Raw genomic sequence first — 7,382 nt, 5'->3', positions numbered from 1 at the left:
TATATGTATATATTGTGCATACATATGTATGTATATGTATATGTGTGTGTATGTACTCACTTATCTTTCCACCCACCCATACATGCATCCATTGATCTATCTAGCTATCTTCCAACACACAGTACCCCTACAATGATAAAATAGGATCAGAGTTTCATAGAAATATAGAGCCCAAAAGATCCTTAGACATAGTTTAAAAACAAAGAATGTTATTCTTAGAGGTGTAACTCTCCAAGATAGCACCAGGAGAAAGAACTCAGCAGGAACCTAATCCCCATATTCCAATTACAAGTTCAGTTTTCATTCCACCATACCACACTGTCTTTCGCACAGATATCTGTTATACACATGGATAGATACTGATCCTTAGAAGACAGTGTCAGTGCTGAAACTATTTTCTGTACTGAACACCCTGCTGTCAACTAAATTCTCGTTTGAGTTTTGAAGTTTACTGATGGTTTCTGTCAGTCCCAAGCCCTCCTAGGCATTTTTACACATAATCAATATGAGGGGAACTTCCTGTCTGGCATCAATCAGTTCTTTAAACCACAATTATCTATTAAAATATTGTTCTTAAGTCAGGAAAAATGGATGTTAGTGTCAAACACAGCTTTGCTCACTCTCACACACACACACACACTCACGCAAATTACAAATAGTATTCGACTGCTCTATATTTCAGGCTATTCAATAACTAGGTAAATGACATATACTTTCTGTCTACATAATTTTTTTTACTATGCCAAGGCATACACACTAGTTGTTCCCTGCAGTACCTGCCGAATGCAACTAAATTTGCAACAGAGTTAATCACTGGCGCAGCTGAATATTTTAAGAGATTTCTCCTCTAGTAGGAAATTCATCTTTTTTCCAAGAAAAGGGCATTTACCCACTCCTTCATCTCCAACTGAAGTAGTCCCATGATTTCCTTCCTTTCTCTGATTTCCACGCTCCAATTCCCAAAGACAAGCTCATCTCTGATGACCTTTCAGTCTATGAGTATTTGGGGTAGGAGTGGGGGTAGTCCACAGTTAAAATAAAGTTTGTATACAATCACTTTCTATGTTGTTATGAAATTATTCTAAGCTTCCCTAATAATAAACTTAAAAGAAACCATGCAAATGGTTCAGATGTGCATATGGAGATAACTATTATCTAGAAAGCATCCAGATTTCTTAAAAGGCCAAAAAAAAAAGAGACTGACTGACTCAGGATATATGGAAATATAAGTGAGGTAGGTGGGCTAGAGTGTATGTCATTATCAATAAAGCCCTAGGAGAAAATCATAATTTGAAAAGACACACGCACCCCAAAGTTCACTGTAGCACTATTTACAATAGCCAAGACATGGAAGCAACCTAAATGCCCACCAACAGATGAATGGATAAAGAAGATGTGTTTCAAATATATATATATATATATATATATATATATATATACACACACACACACACACACACACATACACATACACACAATGGAATATTACTCAGCCATAAAAAAGAATGAAATAATGCCATTTGCAGCAACATGTATGGACCTATCATACTAAGTGAACTAAGCCAGACACAGAAAGACAAATATAATATGATATCACTTATATGTGGAATCTAAAAAAAATTATACAAATGAACTTATATATGGAACAGAAAAAGACCCACAGACATAGAAAACAAACTTATGGTTAGCAAAGGGGAAGGGGGTGAGGGATAAATTAGGAGTTTGGGATTAACATATAAACACGACTACATATAAAATCGATAACCAACAAGGACTTCCTGTATAGCATAGGGAACTATATTCAATATTTTGTAATAACCTATAAGGGAAAAGAATCTGAAAAGAATATATATGTATATATATAACTGAATCACTTTGCTGTACACCAGAAACTTATACAATATTGTAAATCAACTATACTTCAAGAAAAAATTAAATTAAATTAAAACTAAAAAATAAAATAAACCCCTAGATATATTTTTGCATAACTGAATTAAATTCTTAAAACCCCAAAAATGAATGTTTTAACTGAATTTGAGAAATGAAGACTAAATGAAATCTTGGGTTTAGAATTAATTTGATTCATAATGGAAGGAAGTTAGAAAATAACATTTATTAAGAACAACACTGTTTAGCAATCCTATATGAAGATATAACACACAAAATATCTCCTATTACTTCCCTGTTAGAAGAGCTCTTTGCTTTAATACTTACACTACAGAGAATTTAATTAGTTCTCAATCAAATATTCTTCAGCCAGTGATTATACAGCAATAAAACATATTTGCATCTGCAAACTCAAGGTAACTTTTATAAGAACACAGTGGTTGGAGAAAATCTTGAGTTACATTCCAAATACATTGGGTAAAACTTCAGACTCCTGTGTAGACATTTTGAAAAGCCTGCAAAGTGTCACAGAAGAGGATGTGCAACTCTGATGTTACTGGGGTTAAGAGAGGCCATGTTACTGCAAAGCAATGTTTGTTAAAACCATATTAATTATTAGGTGATTAGGATATGATGATTTTAAATATCTATATTATAACAATTTTTTGTTTCATTGCGTTTCAGGAAATTTGTTGGGGTTGTTGGGCAAACATATAAAACATATTAAAGGTTTCCATTAAAATAATAGGAAATTTTTTCCTGGTTACATTTGAACAAAAACGGCTTGATTTTTACAAATGGATTCCTGACCTTAAGCAGGAGACACCTTTACATATAGTATCACATTTACTTTATTTTACATAGAATGTCACTAAAGTTTACCACAACCCATTTAGGTATCATTGCCTTTTACAAATAATGAAACTAAAACTGAGAGATTAAATAACTTACCCAATGTCACACAGCTCATGAGCGGGGGAGATCAGAATCCAATTCAATAGCCTTTGAATTTTTCACTATATAGTAGGACCATAGTTCAACTAATCAGGTATTTATTGAGTTTCTAACTGTGCATAACATTTGGTGTTAGGCATTAGAGGGGCACATAATGATGCCTACTTCTTGCATCACTACAGTTTACAATCTAGTAGAAGGCAAGTGCACACATTGTTCTATTTAAGAGTCTAAGAGGAAACAGGAAGGTGAAAAATGGCAAATATTTATGCAAACAGGAGTTTTACAGGCCATCTTGAAGGGCAGTGTATTTAATACAGGACTAGAAGGGTACAGATATTGCAGAGAGGTTTGATATGAACTAGGGCATAAAGGGTAGGGCATCGCAAGCACAGATTACAATGTGAACAAAGGCATGGAAAAAGTGACAGCATATGCAGAAAGATGTAGGTAAGGAAAGCCTTGAAGGTATTGAAGAAAACAAGTATACATGATACTTGTTAAAGATAGCAAGGATAAGTCAGGGAGACTACTACAGAGGGGCTGTGTAGTAGGAGAGGGAGATGGGGCTCAACTCCTAATATAATAAGAACAAGTAGAGATATAAAGGCAAGGAGCAGGGTGGGGGTCAGTAGAAAATTACTAAGAGGAAACATCAGGGGTCAGGAGAATTCTGGCTAAACCAATTTGACAGAAGTTTTTTCTGTAGTCAGGCTAGGGTGATAAGACATGAAGGGTGAGGGATAAAGAGTTTGATCATATATCAAGGGTAGAGGATTTTTGCTAAACTGACCCACCAGAATTCATGCTAATACTAGTCTAAATGGGCCAAGGACAGAGCCTAAGGTCAGGGACTAGTTAGAAAGAGGACTCAGAGAAGCCTGACTCAAGTTTGGTCAAAGAAGAGTGCTATGGTCTGAATATTTATGTTCCCTCAAAATGTATATGTTGAAATCCTAACCCCCCAAATGGGTGGTATTAGGAGGTGGAGCCCTTGGAAGGTGATTAGGTCATGAGGGTGGCACCCTCATGAATGGGATTAATGCCTTTTATTTCCAATTTTTTGTGACTATTATTATTATTTTCATTGAAATATAGTTGGTATACAATATAAGCTACAGCTGTACAATATAGTCATTTGCGATTTTTAAAGGTTATACTCCATTTATAGTTATCATAAAATATTAGCTATAGTCCCTGTGCTGTACAGTATATCCTTGTAGCTTATATTATACATAATAGTTTGTACCTCTTAATCCCCTACCCTCTCCCCACAGGTAACCACCAGTTTGTTTACCACATCTGTAAATCTGTTTCTTTCTCGTTATATTCACTTGTTGGTTGTATTCTTTAGATTCCACAAATTCCTTCATGAATGGGATCAATGTCTTTTAAAAGAGGCTCCAGAGAGCTCACTAGCCCCCTTCCACCATGTGAGGACACGGCAAGAAGGTTCTGGCTATGAATCAGAAGGAGGGCTTTCACCAGAATGAGACCATGCTGCTATCTTGATCTTGGACTTCAGGCCTCCATAACATTACAAAATAAAGTTCTGTTGTTTATAAGCTACCCAGTCTGTAGCATTTTGTTACAGCAGCCAGAATGAAAAAAGACGGAGAGAGAATCTTTGCCAGAGGCCCTTCCTTCCTCCCTTCCTCCCTCTGGCCTTTCTTCCTTACTTTACTTATTTCACTCTCCAACGCATATTCATTTAGTATCTACTTTAAGGAACTGAATAGATGGAAAACACAGGTTGAGCTATAAAGATCACTATTCTTATAGTATACAGTTTATTGGAGGAAGAGATAAGCGTCTGTGACAGAGCATGACATGCACAATTTTATTTTAGATAAACTGGTCAGGAAGACCTTTCCATGGAAGTGACATTTAAACTGAAGTTTGAAAGATGAAAATGTAGTAATGTTGGCAAATCTAGAGTGATTTTTGTCAGGACTTACTACACATTTTACTTTATTCTGTATGCAATAAGTTGTCAAATGTGTTTGAAGATAGAGGATGCATTCTAATAGTGTGGATAAGAGCTTGCATTTAGCCTGAATATTAAAGAGGCCCCAGGACACCCGACCATAAGGAAACCCAAACTCTGCTCCCAATACAAATGCTACTTTTTAAAAAACTTTCACCCTTTGGTCAACCTACTGTCCATTGAATTTGTTGAGGTTTGTGGATATTAAGACTTAAGCAAGAGAGGCAACTTGATTATAGTACAGTAGTTTGAATTTAAGCAAAATGGTATGCCTGAAATGTAGGGGCCTTTTTGTAATGTAATTTGAAAATGTGGTGAGTTTCTTTGAATAGGCAACCCAGACTGACCATTCAGTGACTCTCCATCAGAGCGACTACAACACCCAATTAGCACCATAAAAGGGAGAGTCGACATGACAGAGATGTGAGGTGACCATTTGTACCCACACCACACGCTGCCATTGTGGTTACACCTACTGGTGTAAATACTTGGTGAAAGAGGTAGTGCACCTCCCTGTGACTGCAGGCTACTGAACAAAATCACCAACCTCCCTTCAATAGGAGCATATAAAATTCTAGGCCTGGAGAAGAACAAGTAATAAAGTAACTATTTACTCTCCCCTGAGTTCATTATCCTCTTCTCTTCTCCCTACTGGGTTGAAGGAAGGCAGAAGATAGCATTAAAGCTCATTTTCAGGGTCTGCATGTTCAGTTGTACAGGTGGTGCACTGCATATTTATAGGAGTGTCATTCACTTTCTTCTTTACATGAATGGTGCCCCCTGGGAATTTTAGAGTGCACAACCTGTGAATCTGTATATGGCAGGCCTGCTTAATTTGGTTTTGCTCATATATTGTGAGCTTTTGTGTTGCTTATTCATTTTGTGTTCTCTGTGTTCATTTGTTTTGAGAAACAAACCTGATATCCGTTTCATCCTTGGAACCATAAAATTCATCTTTAAATATATCTATATAGGTAACAAGCAGAATATTATTTATGTATATGTAAGTTTATTTATTTATTACAATAATCTAGGACGTAAGACTTTACAAATAAACAAATGTGCGGAAATATGAACTAACTTGCTTGTGAATAACAGACCTGGAGCATGCCTCAGAGAAAGTGTGTAAAATGGCTCAAAACTAGAGAAAGCATAGAAGCAAACTATCCACTGACACGGCACTAATAGAAAAGCTATCAAAAGTCTAAATCTGAGCAGAACCGGGAAGAAAGGAAATCATAAGAGGGATGAGACCTTGCTAAATAAATACATTTTTATTTCCATAATTAGAGGTAAGCATAAGGAAGAGATGAAACTAATTCCTAGTGTCAAGCCTATGTAAGTGGAAAGGGTGTGATTTCAATTAACAAGATTTCGTGTTTAGATTCAAAACAAGTATTTGTGTCAAAGAACCAATTCCAGTAGATTCCATGAGACATGCATATTTAGATTCATTTTTCTGCATCAACGCTTTCAAGTTTTTAACCCATCCTTCTGGTGGGAAAGAAAAAAACATAAAAATATGAAATATCTTATCAAGCTTTAATTATGTTTACTTGTTGATTTAAAATTACTCTTTATTAAGTTAAAACGAAGATATTCTAGACTAACTCCAAAGCAGAATTGAAATGGCACACGAAAATGATCAAACATGATTCAAGCATCTCATTTAACTGAGATTTTACTACATTTGTGTAATGATGTCTAAAATTGTGTTTTCATTAAACATAGCAGAGTAGAGCGAAACAGGGAGAGTCATCCTATAGACCTTGTTTGAATCTAAACATATTATCTATTACTGTAACTTTGAGAAAATCACTTAATTTGCATCAGCCTCAATGCCTTTATCTCTGAGAATAGTAATACCTATCTTGCATGGGGCTTGAGATCAAATAAGTTAAAACACAAGCAGAGTGTCTAGCAATTACAGTTGCTCAGTAAATAGCTCTTAATATTACCAATGGTCTCTGATGTGGGAAAACTATTACATAATAAAAAGATCCTTAATTGGGTATCTTTAAAATCAGTCTGAATGCAAAGAACTTCAGATTTTATGTCCTCCTTTTTTTTATTTTTACCCAGAGAATAATGCAATTCAGAAAACAGAGGGAGAGATTAATTTCCACTTAAACTGAAAAGTCATCATTATAAGATTTTTTTCATCATGTGCTATAGTACATTAAATATAACCATAAAATCTTTGTTACCTCTCTATTGAGAGGTAGAATGTGGTGTCCTGTTTCTTGAATATGGGCTGATACAGTGGCTTATTCAATCAACAGAATGCAAGAGAAAAGGTGTTCTTGCACTTGTGAGGTTAAGTCATAGGAAGCCTTACAGATTCCAGCCAAGTCTCTTGAGATGTTTACTTTGGGTGAAGCCACTCACTATGTAAGAGTTCAACTACTTTGAGATATCCAGGTTGCTAAGACTCCAAAACTACACCGAGAAATTTCATGGAGAAAGACAGAGACAGAGAGAAAATCAGCCCCAGATTTTTCAGCCTGTGCAGCCCAACTCAAGCCCCAGATTTGTGAATGAAGATGCCATCTTG

This window comes from Hyperoodon ampullatus, assembly GCF_949752795.1.
Source record: "Hyperoodon ampullatus genome assembly, chromosome: 6".
Taxonomy (NCBI): domain Eukaryota; kingdom Metazoa; phylum Chordata; class Mammalia; order Artiodactyla; family Ziphiidae; genus Hyperoodon; species Hyperoodon ampullatus.
This window is presented reverse-complemented; position numbering follows the sequence as displayed.